Source organism: Schistocerca serialis, chromosome 2, assembly GCF_023864345.2.
Source record: "Schistocerca serialis cubense isolate TAMUIC-IGC-003099 chromosome 2, iqSchSeri2.2, whole genome shotgun sequence".
Lineage (NCBI taxonomy): Eukaryota > Metazoa > Arthropoda > Insecta > Orthoptera > Acrididae > Schistocerca > Schistocerca serialis.
In genome coordinates, this window is record NC_064639.1 from 466,809,162 (window position 1) to 466,825,464 (window position 16,303).

Sequence of the window (16,303 nt, forward strand, 5' to 3'; positions counted from 1 at the left end):
ATATTTCCGGATTTGTCTTGTTTGAATGCTGTTTAGTGAGGACATGCCGGGAATGTTGTGCAATTGTTGCCCTGTTGCGAAGTTCACGCTTTCGTCCTGGTTCTTCATGCTGTCAGTGAAGTTAAATATTTTCCGTTGCCCTGGTATCATATTCTGTATCCGCTGATTAGTTCCGTGAACGAAGTTTCTAAAACTGTTCGCTCACACAACCATTATTTGCTTACGTGATTTCTGTAAACGGATACACTTTTCGATGAATTATTCCTCCATCTGTATTACTTGACACAACCCATCGGTTAAATTACTCTGGACGGCATAATAATGCGAAATGCTCCCGTTTCTCAGTTGTATTCTAAAACATTGTACAATATTCGTTAATATTATTAAACGCTCGAGAATGTAAGAGAACAATCTCGGATTTTTCCCCTTGAAAAATACGTTGATGCGAAAAAGACGTAAGGTGTTTGGTGACCTCCACGATGTGATGACGAAGCTTGCAAACTCTCGTATTTCCGCAAACACAGCAGCTATCATCGCATAATGACTACAGCGGACAATGGGGGACCCAAAGGTAGCAGCACCAAACACGAAACTCAGTGATCGACTGTAGCTTGTTTTTTTCCTTTTTTTTTACGCTGTAAACGCAGTAAAGAAATCTCGGTGCTACCAGGTGTTTCAATGTTTCCAAACAGCGCCTTACTTATTGGACATGAATAGTGTCCGACTTTCGCTAGTGTGTCCATGTACGCGGACTCTTAACCGCGCAGCTGCCCCTTTTTGTTAGTGGAAATATATGTTGCTTTACCTTAGGCTACGGCTAGAATTTCAATGCTTTACTTGTTCGCTTCGCAAGTTTCCTGCAGCAGATGCAATACTGAGACAGATGTTTCTCGCTTAGTGCTGTGTGCAGATGTTCCTGGGCGCAACATCTGCAAGTCGGACGATGTAATATCAACAGCTCACAGACGTAAGCATATTTGTAAACTTAAGCTGTCGGTACACAAATCAAGACTCTAGAACGACCTTCGCGCTCTGCTGGTCTTTTCTTTGACGAAGGGTTGCTAAATAGCGCCAATGGCTGCGAAGTGCTTTCGAAAGTGTTTGAGAATCACATGTTTGTTTGTAAAGCATTGACATGATATTTTTGGAAGGACTTGTCTCTGTAACAAATGGGGAAAAACTTTGAACTTCGTCTGTTGCTTCGTAAAAACTACATTGTGATATTCAGTTTCTGTATAACAACATTCCATGAAACGTATTTGTGCTTATAGCAGTAGTCTGTTGCCTGCCTTCTCTTAATTCTCGCAATACCGGATGGGGATGGGGTGGGGGTGTGGTGTACTTTGTGCATACCTTTTGAAAATATTGTAATCTAGTAAGCTAATTTTGTTTCAAAATTTTGAAAAAATATCTGTTGTTTCTACAGAATTCTTCCACCTGATTCCACAAATGTTTAAAATTTTTCTGTTAAAATTGACCAAAAAATGTAAGTCTCAATAGTAGATGTCACTTTCCCCAATGAACATCATATTAAATATTTGTAGGTTCAGGGCCTTACACATCAGTATCTTTGTAAAAATTATTTTGTAAGTAAAAATCAACAATAATTAACTAAATTTGCTTTTCTAAAATTTTAAGGCTGTGCATAAAGTACCCCCGCCCCCTCTAAGTTTGTAGTACACGTTAATAAAAATTCCTTTATGTTGCTAAGAGTGTGCTAAAATATATTTGCATATTCTGGACCCCACCAACAAATCAGTATCTCTTTAGAAGGTATGTTGCTAATATAAATCGTCAATAATTTACGGGGCAAAAAGTACACTCTCCCTGGCAATGTGCTTCATAAAAAATGCATTGCTGTTGCTAAGGTTAAACTCTTCTCGGTTCAGTAACATGTACGGAACGTAAATGCGCTTCTGAATACTGCTGTTCCTCACGGAATTGCTACTGATATTTGTCACTTGATAAAAATTCGCTAATTTTCTAATTGTTCTCGTCTTGTTTGCAGTATATCATTTTTTTGTTTTTTAAAATATGTATTCTGAAGATATATACTGGGAACGGATTGCTACTAACAATATGTAATTAAAAAGATGTTTCGTTTGCGACATACATTTAATTAATTACATTTTACTGATGCCTTATTATGAGAGATTTATAACTTGTGTAAACCTTGGCTTCCAATTTCATCCTTAATCCTTAACTCCTATGTGGATCGTGTTTATTTCAGTTTGTAACTCTGTTTCCGTATTTTTGCCCACATGCGCCTCATCCCGTGCGTTGGTGGCTTCCCTTTGGCTTCTGTTGTTCTGCAGTCCACGATGTGCAGGTTAAAGATTCTGCTGATCACTGTACATTGATTGATATGTCGCAGTACTCAGCTTTAAATCTGTAATCATTTTCTTGTGCCATCTAGTTTTACCAGTTTGCTCCCAAACTTGTCGTAGGAAGTTAGACTTCCTTTGCGTAAGGAATCTACACTCTTTTCTATTTCCTTGTTCACTCCGTCATTATTCCCGGGACTCAGTATTCGTTTTTTGAAAGGTCCAATCATACTTCGTTCGAGCATCTTAATTTGTCTGTATCTAAGTTTTGTACATCCAGCGCAGTATTTGTAATGCGTGCGACCCGCAAAGCGTACAACGTTCTGGCAGTGTCACATCTCGGCAAGATACTCCTTTCTTGACAACCACATAAAAGCGATTTTATTTCATTTACTTATTTTCTCACGCCATATTTGTCAGTGTTTCTCATATCCATCCCTTGCAAGGTATTTTTAGAATTCGACTCTTTGTATATCATCCTGTGTCGTTCTTATCTTTAATTTTATGTTATTTCACTTATGTTTGTAGAGTTATTCTGGCTGTTGTTGGACCACTATAAGTAAAGGTACCGATATCGCAGGGTTAACCACAAAGGCTAAGACAGTACCCACCCAACCTAATTTTTGGGTTTCTGAAATGGAGTATAGTTTTTGCTTACGTTCTCTGAGCGCTTGTCTCCGTCCACTTCTTAAGTTTTCTAAATCACAGTGGTCATGCTCCTGTTGTGATGCCGAAGAGTACAGAGGTTTTGTAGAAATTCTTTGATCTTGTGTTGATTGTTGAGTCGTATCTGTATTAGCATGTGTTGTTCTTGGTTATTTATCAAGATTGAACTGTCTGTCGAATCATAGGCCGGCTTGTAAAAGTCTGTAAAAGTCTTAGGTTGGCCTTAATGTAACGTATTTCAGTCTTCGTTAACAACAGACTTTTGCCTCCACCTGTTCCTTCCAGTGATAAATTGACTATCTTAGAATACCTGTTGCATTTGTTACCAACCATCCCCCACCTTTTCGAAGATGTTATCTATGTATATATAAAAATCCCCCTAATCTATATGATAACTTTTCATTTCAGAATTGATTCTACGTTTAATTATTAATATCCTTTTGGAGCATCTCCGGTTTGCACTCAGTGGCTTTCTCACTGTTCCATACATTATTATTCGAGAAACATACTTTACAACGTAATCGCTTCGAACCGGAAACGAAACGTCAGTGCATGGAGTGGCGCCACACCGCCTGTATTCCGAAGAAAAAGTTCAAAGCCGCACCCTCAGCCGGTAAGGTCATGGGCAGCGGCCTTCTGAAGGGGATTATTTTGTTCGATGTCTTGATTCGCGGTGCAACGATCAACACGGAAGTGTACTGTGCTACCCCTCAGGAAATCGAAGAGACAACTTCGGCGTGTTCGTCGCCACAGAAATACAGACTAACTTTTCCTTCTCCATGAGCATAACAAGTCTTCACATGCGAGAGCACATCTACTCTACAGCCAGGATGTGATACCTTCCGACTTTCATCTGTTTAGCCCAATGAGGGATGCACTCTGCGGGAAGCAGTGCGTGGATGATGGGGAGGTTATTGATGCAGTAAGACGTTGGCCCCGACGTCGTTCGGTAGAGTGCTACCACGCGGGCATACAGGCTTTCCCAGTAAGGTGGCGTAAGGCCGTCGCACTGAACGGAGATTATGTTGGAAAATAGGGCTTTGTAGCCAAAGGAATGGGAAATAATTTGGTGTGTTGGAAACCCGAATAAAACTAACGTGCATTCAGAAAAAACAAATGTATTGCATTACTAATTGAACGCTCTCCTGTTATAATGCAATAGATGGAAGCTGAAGCATTTGCCTTTCGCGAGCTATGGTCATATTGTGAGCAATCCAGGTACACCTGATGAACCGACTAACTTGCCACTGTCTCCCACCAATTTCTCCCTGGTATCGTCTCTTGTATAATCCGGGCGCTGCGGTGGTCACTCTCCACGCTGTATTAATTCTCTGAGAGTTGTTAGGTTGACTATAACTTGAAATGCCTTTATAGACTTTGGAATAAATGGGGAGGATCCAGTGGCAAGTTTAAAGCTCTGAAATTGTGTGTGGAAGAGTTTCGGACACCACACACACACACACACACACACACACACACACACACACACACCGAGCAACAGTTGCATAAACAGGGCGTCTATAAATGATTCATTCGTTTTCAAAGCTCTGTATTTTATTCCAAAGTTTGTATGTAAAAATATGATTGATTCGTGAATAGAATCGTAAACTCCCGTGTTGGCATTGTGCCCACCAGTCGACATTACGAGAGCAATGAGTTGACAAAATGGCGAAAAAGTAACAAAAGAGATTTTGTATGTTAGAATATGCGAGATATTTATCCGTTAGAACAGTGCAGCGTGCTTTCTGGAGTTTTGAAAAAGAATCGCCATGTAAATAGTGCATTGTGCGTTAGTATCGGCAGGTTAGAGACAGTGGTTGCCTGTGTAAACTGAAAAGTGCCAGTCGATCAAGTATGCCAGATGCAACCGCACAGAGTGTGAGGGAAGACTGTGATGAGTCCTTTTACTTTCGATATGTTGCAATTTCAGTTGTTTTCACAACTGACTACTGATTCCGAGGATCTTCCAACAAGACGGGCCGCCACCACCACCACCACCACCACCACCATTGGAGCATCGGTGTTCGTCCCTACCTAAACGAAGAAGACAGGATGTTGCTACGTAAGGTATTGAACGAATTTGACTACCGTTTGGACGTGTGTCGTGTGACCAAAGGGGTACTCATAGAACATTGCGGACTGCAAAATGCAAACTTTTGAGATCACGGATCTATTCATGCATTAATCATATTTGTGCGTGTTACTTTGGAAAGTATATAACTATGCAAACGACTGAGTCATTTATAGTAACCCAGTGTAACATAGTCCAACAGTATCAAATGGTTCAAATGGCTCTGAGCACTATGGGACTTAACGTCTGAGGTCATCAGTCCCCTAGAATTTAGAGCTACTTAAACCTAACTAACCTAAGGACATCACACACATCCATGCCCGAAGCAGGATTCGAACCTGCGGCCGTAGCGGTCGCGCGGTTCCAGACTGTATCCAGCAGTATCCGTCACCGTTGTTACACAGATTATTCTGGCCCCGCTCTTGCCGCCCTTCTTTAGAAGCTGAAGCTGTTCATATTTTGCAGATCGTAAAAGAAATGCAGAAAGGACGAAAATGGACATTTCGGTCAAAATTTGTACATTTTTTGAAATTAGTAAGGGTTGACAGATCACACTTTATTACATTTTATGTATATGACGCCATTTCGTCGCAAATCCGTTAAGGAAATTAAAAGTTTCGGTGACATGTGGATCAACATACACTGATAGTCAAAACATTATTACCACCTTCTTATTGGCGTGTTGGCCCACCTTTGGAACGCAATATAGTAGCTATTTTGCTTGGCGTGGATTTTCGGCGGTATCTGGCGCCAGATGTCTATGCATAGGTTACACCATTCCCGTAAATTACAGGCCGGTGGTTTGTGAGCGCGGAGCTGGCGTCCAATAGCGTTCCAGATGGGTTCCATTGGTTCAGATCAGGGAAGTGAGTTCATTATCACGGTCCTCAAACCATTGTAGCACGATTCTGGCGTTGGGGCAAGACGTCAAGCAGAAGGGATGCGGGTCTTACACAGTAGTTGTCACGTAGTCTATTTGATTACTACTGGCACATGTTCCTGAAAGTCTATGTGAATATTCTAGTTTGCATAATAAAGCTCCCAATAGCCACCGTCCGTGGCCGGTGCATGTTTCGAGAAGCCGGTCACCTGGACGACGACGTATTAGGACATGACCATCTATCTGACGTAACAAGACAATGCGACACGTTTCCTTTAATCCACGGTCCAATAGCAATGCTCCCGCGCCCACAGCAATTGTAATTAACGTTGTCGTTGGCTGCAACATACAAAGAGGTAGACGTCTACTGCGGAACCCCATGTTCTAACAGTGTGACTGAACGGTATGCTCCGATACACTTTGCGCCTTCACCAGCATGGTAATCTATCGTTAGATCTGCCACTGATCGCAGCCTATCCTACTTTACAGAACGAGCAAGCCTTCTATCTTCACGGTTCATTATGAGGCGTGGACGTATTCCATATTTTGCTTTCTTGTGGTTTCACCTATCTTCAGTCACTTTCCATAACAGCTCGCGACAGTAGCATGTGAACAATCGACTTCGCTGTTTCCGAGGTGCTCGTTCCCAGGCGACGGGCCATAACAATCTGCCCTTTCTTAAAATCGCTTATGCCAGTGGATTTTCGCCATTTGCGGCCGTGTCGCCCCCACAAATGGTTACCCCGTTCGTCTCCGCTCCGCTCATATACTTTTACCCTCTCGTGCTTCCAGAATTATATATTTAACGCACACCTTTCAACGTAGCTAGTATTTGTAACTTTTCTTAAATCCTACAAAAATGGTTTAGCGTTATTATTGGCATCCGAGCTACATTACGACATATTCGTCTTAGGAAAAGAACCACAAGTGATTTATTAGTAAAGTTAAGAATATTTTTTTAAATAAAAACAGAATAGTCACGAAAGTCGCATGGTTTAATATTTTTGTCTGCCAAATTCAAATCACCATATAAAGCGGAAGTCTGGATGGCGGGTGGGGATTTAAACCAGAATCATCCTTAGGACGAGTCGAGTGCCCCGGGAACTGTGTCGCCTCGAACCATGAGAAAAACGCCTTTCCCACAAAACCTAGGAAAATATCAATAAATGTGTTCCCGCTTGTGTTTCGAATTGATGGTACTACGAGGATGATGAAGACTACGGTTTTCATAGTTGGTGTCAGTCATAATGGCGATTCCACTACCTTTCGATGATTTTACATTTCCGTGAACATAAGTTCCTCGTCTTCTATGAAAGTGTCAACAAACCGTACATACGTAGGAAAGTGCCACGCTGTTCGTCGCTGGTGCGAAAACTCAGCTTGCCCATTTTTCACACGATCTACCGCGAACTATCTATGAAGGGCAACAGGCAGATTCTATATTTCCAGATCACCGGAAACGACTTGACACGGTGCTCCAATGCAGGCTGTTAACGGAGGTACAAGCATATGAAATAAGTTGACAGCCATTTGAGTGGCTCGAAGTCTTATTAAGTAACAGAACCTAGAACGTTGTCCTAGGCGGCGAGTGTTCATCAGAGACAAGAGTCTCGTCAGGAGTGCTATAGGGAAGTATGATAGTACGACTCTTTTGTATATACATTAGCGGACACTTTCGGCAGCAGTCAGCGGATGTTTACTGATGATGCTGTGATGTACGGTAAGGTGTCGAAGTTGAGTGATTGTGGGAAGGTACTTGCCGACTTAGACAAAATTTCCAGTTGGTTTGATGAACGGCAACTAGCTCTAAATGAGGAAAAATGTAAATTGATGCGGATGAATAGGGAGAACAAACCAGTAATGTTCGGATACAATATTACTAGTGTCCTGCTTGACACAGTCAAGTCCTTTAAATATCTAGGCGTAACGTTGCAATGCGGTAAGAAATGGAACGAGCATGTGAAAACGGTGATAGGGAAGGCGAATGGTCGTCTTCGGTTCATTGGGAGAAAGAGTGGTTGCCCTGTGGAGGAAACCGCAAATAGGACGCTGATGCGACCTATTCTTGAATACTGCTCGGATGTTCGGGATCCGTACCAGATCGGAATCCCTGGAGGGAAGGCGACGTTCTTTTCGAGAATCACTATTGAGAAAATTTAGAGCCGGCATTTGAATCTGACTGCTGAACAGTCCTACTGGCGCCAACAAACATAGCGCCTGGGGACCACGGAGATAAGATACGAGAAATTAGGGCTCATATGGAGGCATATAGATAGTCTTTTTTCCTTCGCTCTATTTGCGAGTGGAACAGGAAAGGAAATGACTAGTAGTGACAGGGTACCCTTCGCCACGCACCGTACGGTGGCTTGTGGAGTGTCTGTGTGGATGCCGACGTATTTGCATTTCTTTGCTGAGTACAGTGTGCCCACTTGCATATATACCATAACGGGCCGAATGGTAAAGGTACATTAAATTTTTATTGATATTCAAAATTTGATAATAGGTTTCAGCGTATGAGTGATTTTATCATTTCAGAAAAGTACATATCATGTATTTTAACTGTTACTTAACTTCCATTATGTCAGTTACCCTTGTTATTGACTGCCCTAGGTATTTAAAGGGTGACAATTATTGAACTATATAAAAAAATACGTAAATTAGTTACAAACTACAGCGTGCACACACTTTATTCAACATGTAAACGCCACTACAGATATTCGTATTTAGGTTATGACATGTTCGTATGCCTGCCATCATTGGCGATGATGTGGCGCAGACGAAGAGCGAAATTCTGCATGACCCGCTGAAGTGTCGGAACATCGATGCTGTCGATGACCTACTGAATGGCTGTTTTCAGTTCAGCAATGGTTTTGAGGTTTTTGCTCTAAACCTTGTCTTTAATACAGCCTCACGAAAAGGGGTCGCATGTGTTCAGATCCCGAGAAAATGGCGACCAATCGATGACCCATGTCATTGTCCTGTGGGTACCCCAGAGCCAGAATGCGGTCCCCAGAGTGCTCCTCCAGGACATCAAACACTATCCCGCTTCGATGGGGTCGAGCTCCGTCTTGCATGAACCACATCCTGTCGAAATCAGTCACTTTGGATAATGGGGATGAAATCATCTTCCAAAACCTTCACGTACCGTTCGGAAGTCACCATGCCACTAAGGAAGGTTCGCATCGATTTTTCCGTGACTGGCTATTACACACTACACAGTCAACCGTTGAGGGTAAGAGACTTCTTGATCGCGAAATGCGGATTCTCAGTCCCCCAAATGCGCCGATTTTGCTTGACGAACCTATCCACATGAAGGTGGGCTTCGTCGCTAAACCAAACCATGCATGCGCATACTAATTCCCATTATGCCCCGCGGCCAACCGTGCAGTTTGAACGTCCTAAACCAAACCGTTCAGAAGTTACGACGATTTTATTTCATACAGTTCAATGATTGACACCATGTATATAACACTTACATCCACCTTTCACTAAAAATACTATTTGAATAGCCATGTTTCCGCATAAACCACCGTTGTGTAGTAATTACTTCTATGACCGTCGCCTAAGAGGGGAATATACGCAGTTAGCATCCTCCAGCACTTGGGAACATTCGCAATCTGGTAAGCAGAAGAACGATGCTGTCTTCAAACTGCTACAGAAGGAGTTGCCCTGGACCAGTGTTCAGTTACATACCATCTCAGAATAGTATAAGCAGTACTCAGCGTGTCGAATCGGTTGAAGAAAGTCATTACACGGCTACAGCTCATCTGCTTGAGTGGAATGTAACATTTATTATACCTCTGTTTCGAATACTGTACATTCCAGATGTCAATTTCTCCGCGCATTGTCCCCGATAATCAATATGTGTTCTTTGTTAGAACCATCAGTATAATTATTTTAAAACTAATTCAAAATCGAAACTACTTTGGTGTTCGAGAGGCGTTCTATTCAGCAGCGTAAACCCAAGAAAAACAGAAATCAGGAAGACTCACTCACAGACTAGAGAACTATTCTCCGCAGAAGTACTTTATAGTGAATTACATCACCACAGCGTATTTTCATATTAACGTCATACTATATGCTGTGTGGTGCTCAGTTTTATGTTTAATGGTGTAAGCTATTTAGTAACAACTATCGAAGTATATTGGGACAATGTCCTGGAGATACAAGGGTCTATGCTGAAGTGTGTTCTTCTTTCAAGATGGAATCAACTTCTTTCCTTAAGAAAGTGACGCTCATGCTCACAGGAAATTCTGGTGATATACTTCGTTGCAAAGCTAAGACTTTTTTTACCATTGGCATAATTCATCAAATAGTACACTCTTCAGTGATAAATAGATACACATTAGTTACAGTGTCTCCTGTGCGAAGAATGACGAGTACCATCTTTCTCATCGTCGTGATCACGGGAATGGGTATACATGAACTTCATCGAAAGCTTACATGGAAATCATTTAATGAATGGCCATACACAGAAAGTTCACGTTGACACTCGTTTCTTATTTTAGGTATTAGGAATAGACTAAATCACATCTTTATATGACTTTTGTACTAAAAACAATTATTTACAAAATGTTATAGCATTTGCAACGAGAAGGAGATATCTTACAAGGTGACAACCATTTACACTGCTCTCTCTAGGGCTACGGTGATGCCTTAACATTGTGATTTAATACTGAAAGATTTCGTTAAGGATGTGAGTGACACAGTTTCTGTTCGTTTATTATTCGTATTCGTTTTTCGACTGTCGCTGTTTCTGCTGAGAAATAGTTTGTTAGTGGCAGGTCGACGCCGACTTCCATAATATATTTCGCTACATTGATCCTTGAAACGTTCATTTTACAATCACATTCTCTCTGAATAAATATTTAATTAAAAGAGCCAGGTTGTTTCCTTTTGATAGCAAACAAAAGATTACAATATCCTCTGTGACGGAACGAGGTTTCTCTCTCATTTTCCCGTAAGGGTACACCTTTTTGGTGACAAGCAATGGCTTCAGACAGGTGAGAACACCTTTCATTGAAGTGCGAGCAGTAGCTTCAAGGGAGAAGCGAGGATACTGGATGACAGCATCTGTCTATAAGATCTAAAAATATAAAGTAAAATTGGTCTGAGGCGACCGGGAGAAGTCTTCGCCCCATAGCGTTAAATCTGACGCACAAGATGGTAAGCTGACTGACATCCCCAGCGCACCCATTCGCCCAGCGAGGAAATTGTCTATTAACTACTTGTGCCGCTTGTTTTACATTACCCACGCGACGATCCACCACATTTAAACTGCGTCGCAGCAAAGAACTGCTGCGTTTCTGTCCCACCACTAGGGGACTGGACAGAATGAACATTAATCTCCGCCAGGAAGTTCTGGTGTTAGACCTGATTATGTCAACGCAGATCTCATTCTGCAAAAAAGAGTTTCATGTAAATATTGATTATGAAGCTCACCGAACAAAATACTAATCAACACTTGAAAGAGCATACTACAACTGGATTTCCGAACGATGGTGGTCGAATTTAGGCCTGCCCTGCGCATCTGCGACACGTATTCTCCGACAGCCAACGAGCGTTCAGTAGTGTTCCCAGCACTCTGCTGTGAATGTTGTAGCCAACGTGAGCATTAAACGCGATCGTAGCGAGTTATTCGGTGAACTTTTATTCCATTTGTTGCGAGTTGTCACGGCTAATGGTGGTGGTAAGCAACACATTCCGCACATGCAAGAGAGAGTCGTAATTTACAGCATACACGTTTTCTTCAAGCACAGAGGAAATATATAAGTTAACCGCAACCGTCGCATGCAACCGGCAACAATAAAATACCCGTTCGTGTCTCAAGCTGTGCGAACCGCCATCGTTCGCAGATCTAACTATAGTCGCTTTGGAGCGCAGTAGACGGTGTAGAACTGGCACCAGCCCGTTAATGTGGTATGTATGTGGCAGTCGCCTGTACGGAACCGGTGTAGTAAGATAGGTCAACGTGGAAAGTTGACAGAAAGGCAAGAGGAGCAATGCTGTTTGGACGTGTCCACTGCTGTGCTGTGAATGAAGTTGACTGATTTGTTCTGTGCCTATTGCACTCCGTTAGGGAACACATGGATTGTTAATATTGTATATGGATTATGTTGAAGTTGTCGTCCGATGATGTCCCATATGTGCTCGATTGGTGACAGATCTGGTGATAGCGCGGGCCAAGGCAACATGTCGACAACCTGTAGAGCATGTTGGGTTAAGACAGTGACACGTGGACACGTGTTATCCAGCTGGAAAATGCCCTCAGGAATGGTGTTCCAGAAAGGCAGCACAAAACATTGAATCACCAGATTGACATACAAATTTTCAGTCAAGGTGTGTGGGATAGCCACGAGAGTGCTCCTGCTGTCATACAAAATTGCACCCCATACTATAACTCAAGGTACAGGTTCAGTGTGTCTAGCACGCAGACAGGTTTGTTACAAGGCTCCTAACCAATACACGGTCATCACTAGCACTGAGACATAACCAGCTTTCATCGGAAAATGTAACAGACTTACAATGAGCTCTTGCTTGACATCACCGAAGTCACAAATGGTATTGGTTTGTACTCAGTGTAATGCACTCCACAGGACTTCAGCCTCAGAGGTATCCTTGAAGTAAAGGATTTGCAACAGTTCATGGAGTAACTGTGGAGCCAACTGACGTTCAGATTGCTGCTTCAGATGAAGTATGATGCGCCAGAGCCAGACCCTGACCGCCATGGTCGTCACTTTCGATAGTGCCATGTGAGTAGTAGGGTAACTGGGGTGCTAATGCATTTTGTTTGTACAGGTTGCCTATATCAGAGGCAAGCACACATTCAGGGGCACATCTGTTCTCTTTTCATTGACCGGTCCTTAACCCATTGTTCTGCTAAGTGGATTACCCTCCCTCCCCCTTGCTGATACAAGTCACTTTCAGAACTGTTATTTGAAAATTTCCCCTCCCACTTTATCGATTTGATTGACTAATTAAATGACTCAGTTAATTAACCCCTCTGTGAAACCTTTCAGCCCTCCCCCTTGTGAAAATTGAAGGGAAAAAGACTCAGTTGTTGGTTATTTGGCAGGGAAGCAGTTGCAGTGTTTGGAATATTGTTTAAACAGTTTCTGGTTGACAAGGCAGTAAGTGAAATATTGTCCTTATTCATCTATTTAAAGAATATGTTGGCAAATTGACTGCAGTGTCTGGAATACTGTTTACTTAACCCTTTTGAGAGTGACAAGGCAGCTTGAAATATTTAAACAATTGTAGAATTTTTTTCATCCCTTACATGCAAGGAATACTATCAACATAAATCACTGCTCGTAATTATGCTGTTAAAAATCTCTTGCACCAACCCCAGGGCATTATGCAGCCACATCCCCGACTGCTTCACTGGACCAGCTGCTTCACATATTATAGCACGTGCAGGACATACTACACCCACTCGGGACCCACAACTGGCAGATCAGATATCATGCTCCCCCCTGCGGGTTCGGGGGTTAGAATCGGCCCACGGTATTCCTGCCTGTCGTAAGAGGCGACTAAAAGGAGTCTCACATGTTTCGGCCTTATGTGATGGTCCCCTCTCGGGTTTGACCTCCATCTTTCTAAATTTATCCGAAGAGCGAGCCAATTGGGGAAGGGCGCCTTACATGGTGCACTGTATCCGTCGTGCAATTAGACCTTTAGCCGGATTGCTCGTCGTTGCAATGGTGTCCCGCTCGTTTTCGATCTCTTGGGCGAGAATACGTCCCTGGGTGCGATTACCATGCTGCCCTCTGCAGTGTTTCTTTTAACTGTGACGACGACCTTGGACATTTTTGCACCTAACGGTAGCCAGTCCGTTGTGGTGGGGCCGCCATGTACCCTCTTGGTTGTAGCCCCCTGACAACACAGGGATCGCTCTACTGATGCCTGCGCCGTTAACTCCCCACGTATGCCAAGGAGTAGATGCCTATCCTCCTGGGGTATCGGGACTCCCGGCAACGGCCATCCTGCCAGGTGGCCTTTGCTGTGGCTGGGTGGCGCCCGTGGGGAGGGCCCTTGGTCGGAGTAGGTGGCATCAGGGCGGATGACCCGCAATGAAGCGTGGTACATCATCTCTCGCTGGCGGCCAGCCGCCTGCAGTCTCTAAGCGTTCTCGGGCTCAATTTAATGCTCAGAAGTACAATCCGAAAACGTTCCCCTCCCTGGCCACGCCGTGGGAAGAGCGTAAGTCTCAGGATGGAGGTAACAGTTATTCGCCCCGATTCTTAGTTTGTACGAGAGCTGATGGGGAGTCTTTTCTCTCCACAAAGCCTCAGTTCTTCGTCGAGCATTTAGAGGACAAGTTTGGGGAGGTGGAGGGCTTGTCTAAAATGCGCTCTGGGTCAGTACTGATACAAACGGCATCCTCTGCCCAGTCACGCAGGTTACTTGCTTGTGACAAGTTGGGGGATGTTAACGTTACTATTACACCACATAAGAGTTTAAATATGGTCCAGGGTGTTATTTTCCATAGGGACCTCCTTTTGCAGTCTGATGACGAGCTGCGCGCCAACTTAGAACGTAGAGGTGTTCATTTCGTCCGGCGCGTTCATCGGGGTCCGAGGGACAATCAGGTTCCTACCGGTGCCTTCATCTTGGCCTTCGAGGGTGATACGTTACCGGAAAAGGTCAAGGTGATGGTCTACCGATGTGACGTCAAACCCTATATCCCTCCCCCGATGCGGTGCTTCAAGTGCTGGAAGTTCGGCCATATGTCTTCCCGCTGCACTTCCAGCCTCACCTGTCGAGATTGCGGACGCCCATCTCATCCCGATACTCCATGTGCCCCGCCTCCCATCTGCGTCAACTGCGGGGAGCACCATTCACCTTGCTCGCCTGACTGCAAAGTCTTTCAGAAAGAGCGCAAAATCATGGAATATAAGACCCTGGACCGGCTGACCTATACTGAGGCCAAAAGGAAATATGACAGACTCCATCCTGTGAGAATGACATCTTCTTATGCAGCTGCTACAACACCTGTGCTAGCCCCATCAGTTTCGAGACTTCCAGCCAGCTTGATAAGCAGTAAGACTCCTCTTGCCCCCTTGCCCGTGGGGGGCTCTACCCAACCGGTTGCTCCTGCACCACCTACCTCAGGAGCAACCTCCTCCCACCTGTCGGGGACGTCCGTCCCCGCTTCTCAGCCGGAGAAGCGTCTCACTTCTTCGGCTACTCTCGCCCGTAAGAGTTCCCTTGGGACCCTCCCTTCCCAGGGTTCCACCAGCGGGAAGGATGACGGCCGCCAGTGGCATAAGTCCTCACCAGCGGCCGGGCGTAGGGCTTCACGATCCTCCTCTGTCCCGGAGACTGAATCGGTGAAGCCTTCCCAGCCGGTGAAACCCAAGGTTCAGCGAGAGAAGTCCAAGAAAAAGACCTCTAAGGCCAAAGAACTTGCGGTGGCACCAACCCCACCGCACCTTTCGCGCTCTGCGTCTGAGGATGAAGTCGAGATTCTAGCGTCCGCTGAGGACCTTGATCTCGCTGGTCCCTCAGACGCCATGGATGCCTCTCGTACGGGTACTGAATCGGTGGCAGTGGGTGAACAAGCGGCGTAAATTGCCTTCCCAGTCCTTTCACGCCTTTCTCAGCCATGGACAATATCATCCTCCAGTGGAACTGCGGCGGTTTTTTCCACCATCTAGCTGAGCTCCGCCAACTTATCAGCCTTCGCCCTTTCTTCTGCATTGCTCTGCAGGAAACTTGGTTTCCAGCAATGCGAACCCCCGCCCTCCGTGGCTTTCGGGGTTATTTTAAGAACCGGGCTGCTTATGAAAGGGTGTCTGGTGGCGTCTGCATATATGTCCTTCACACTCTGCACAGCGAGTCTGTCCCTCTCCAGACGCCTTTAGAGGCTGTCGCTGTACGCGTGTGGACGCCACAGGCTGTTACCGTCTGCAGTCTTTACATTCCACCGGATGGTGATGTCTCGCAGCATGTCCTGGCTGCACTGGTCGCCCAATTGCCGCCACCTTTCTTGCTATTGGGCGACTTCAACGCCCATAACCCTCTGTGGGGTGGGTCAGTGGCCACAGGTCGAGGCGCCATCGTTGAGCATTTATTGTCGCAGCTCGATCTCTCGCTGTTAAATGATGGTGCCTTCACACACTTCAGTGTGGCGCATGGCACCTACTCCGCCATTGACCTTTCCATCTGTAGCCATAGCCTCTTACCGTCTGTCCAATGGAGTGTGCATGACGACCTGTGTGGTAGTGACCACTTTCCGCTCTTTTTGTCACTACCACAGCGTCACTCTTCTCATAGCCCTAGCAGATGGGCTATGAATAAGGCTGACTGGGATTTGTTCTCCTCCACTGCCTCTTTTGAGCCTCTCTCTACTGATGACAT

At 44.6% G+C, this 16,303-nt stretch overlaps 1 protein-coding gene across 5 annotated transcripts in view; it reads left to right on the forward strand.

Moving 5' to 3' along the window:
* The window catches only part of LOC126457378 (GTPase-activating protein skywalker), a 313,983-nt gene that overhangs the window by 169,916 nt on the left and 127,764 nt on the right, over nucleotides 1–16,303 (forward strand). The gene's annotated exons all lie outside the window — the stretch shown is intronic.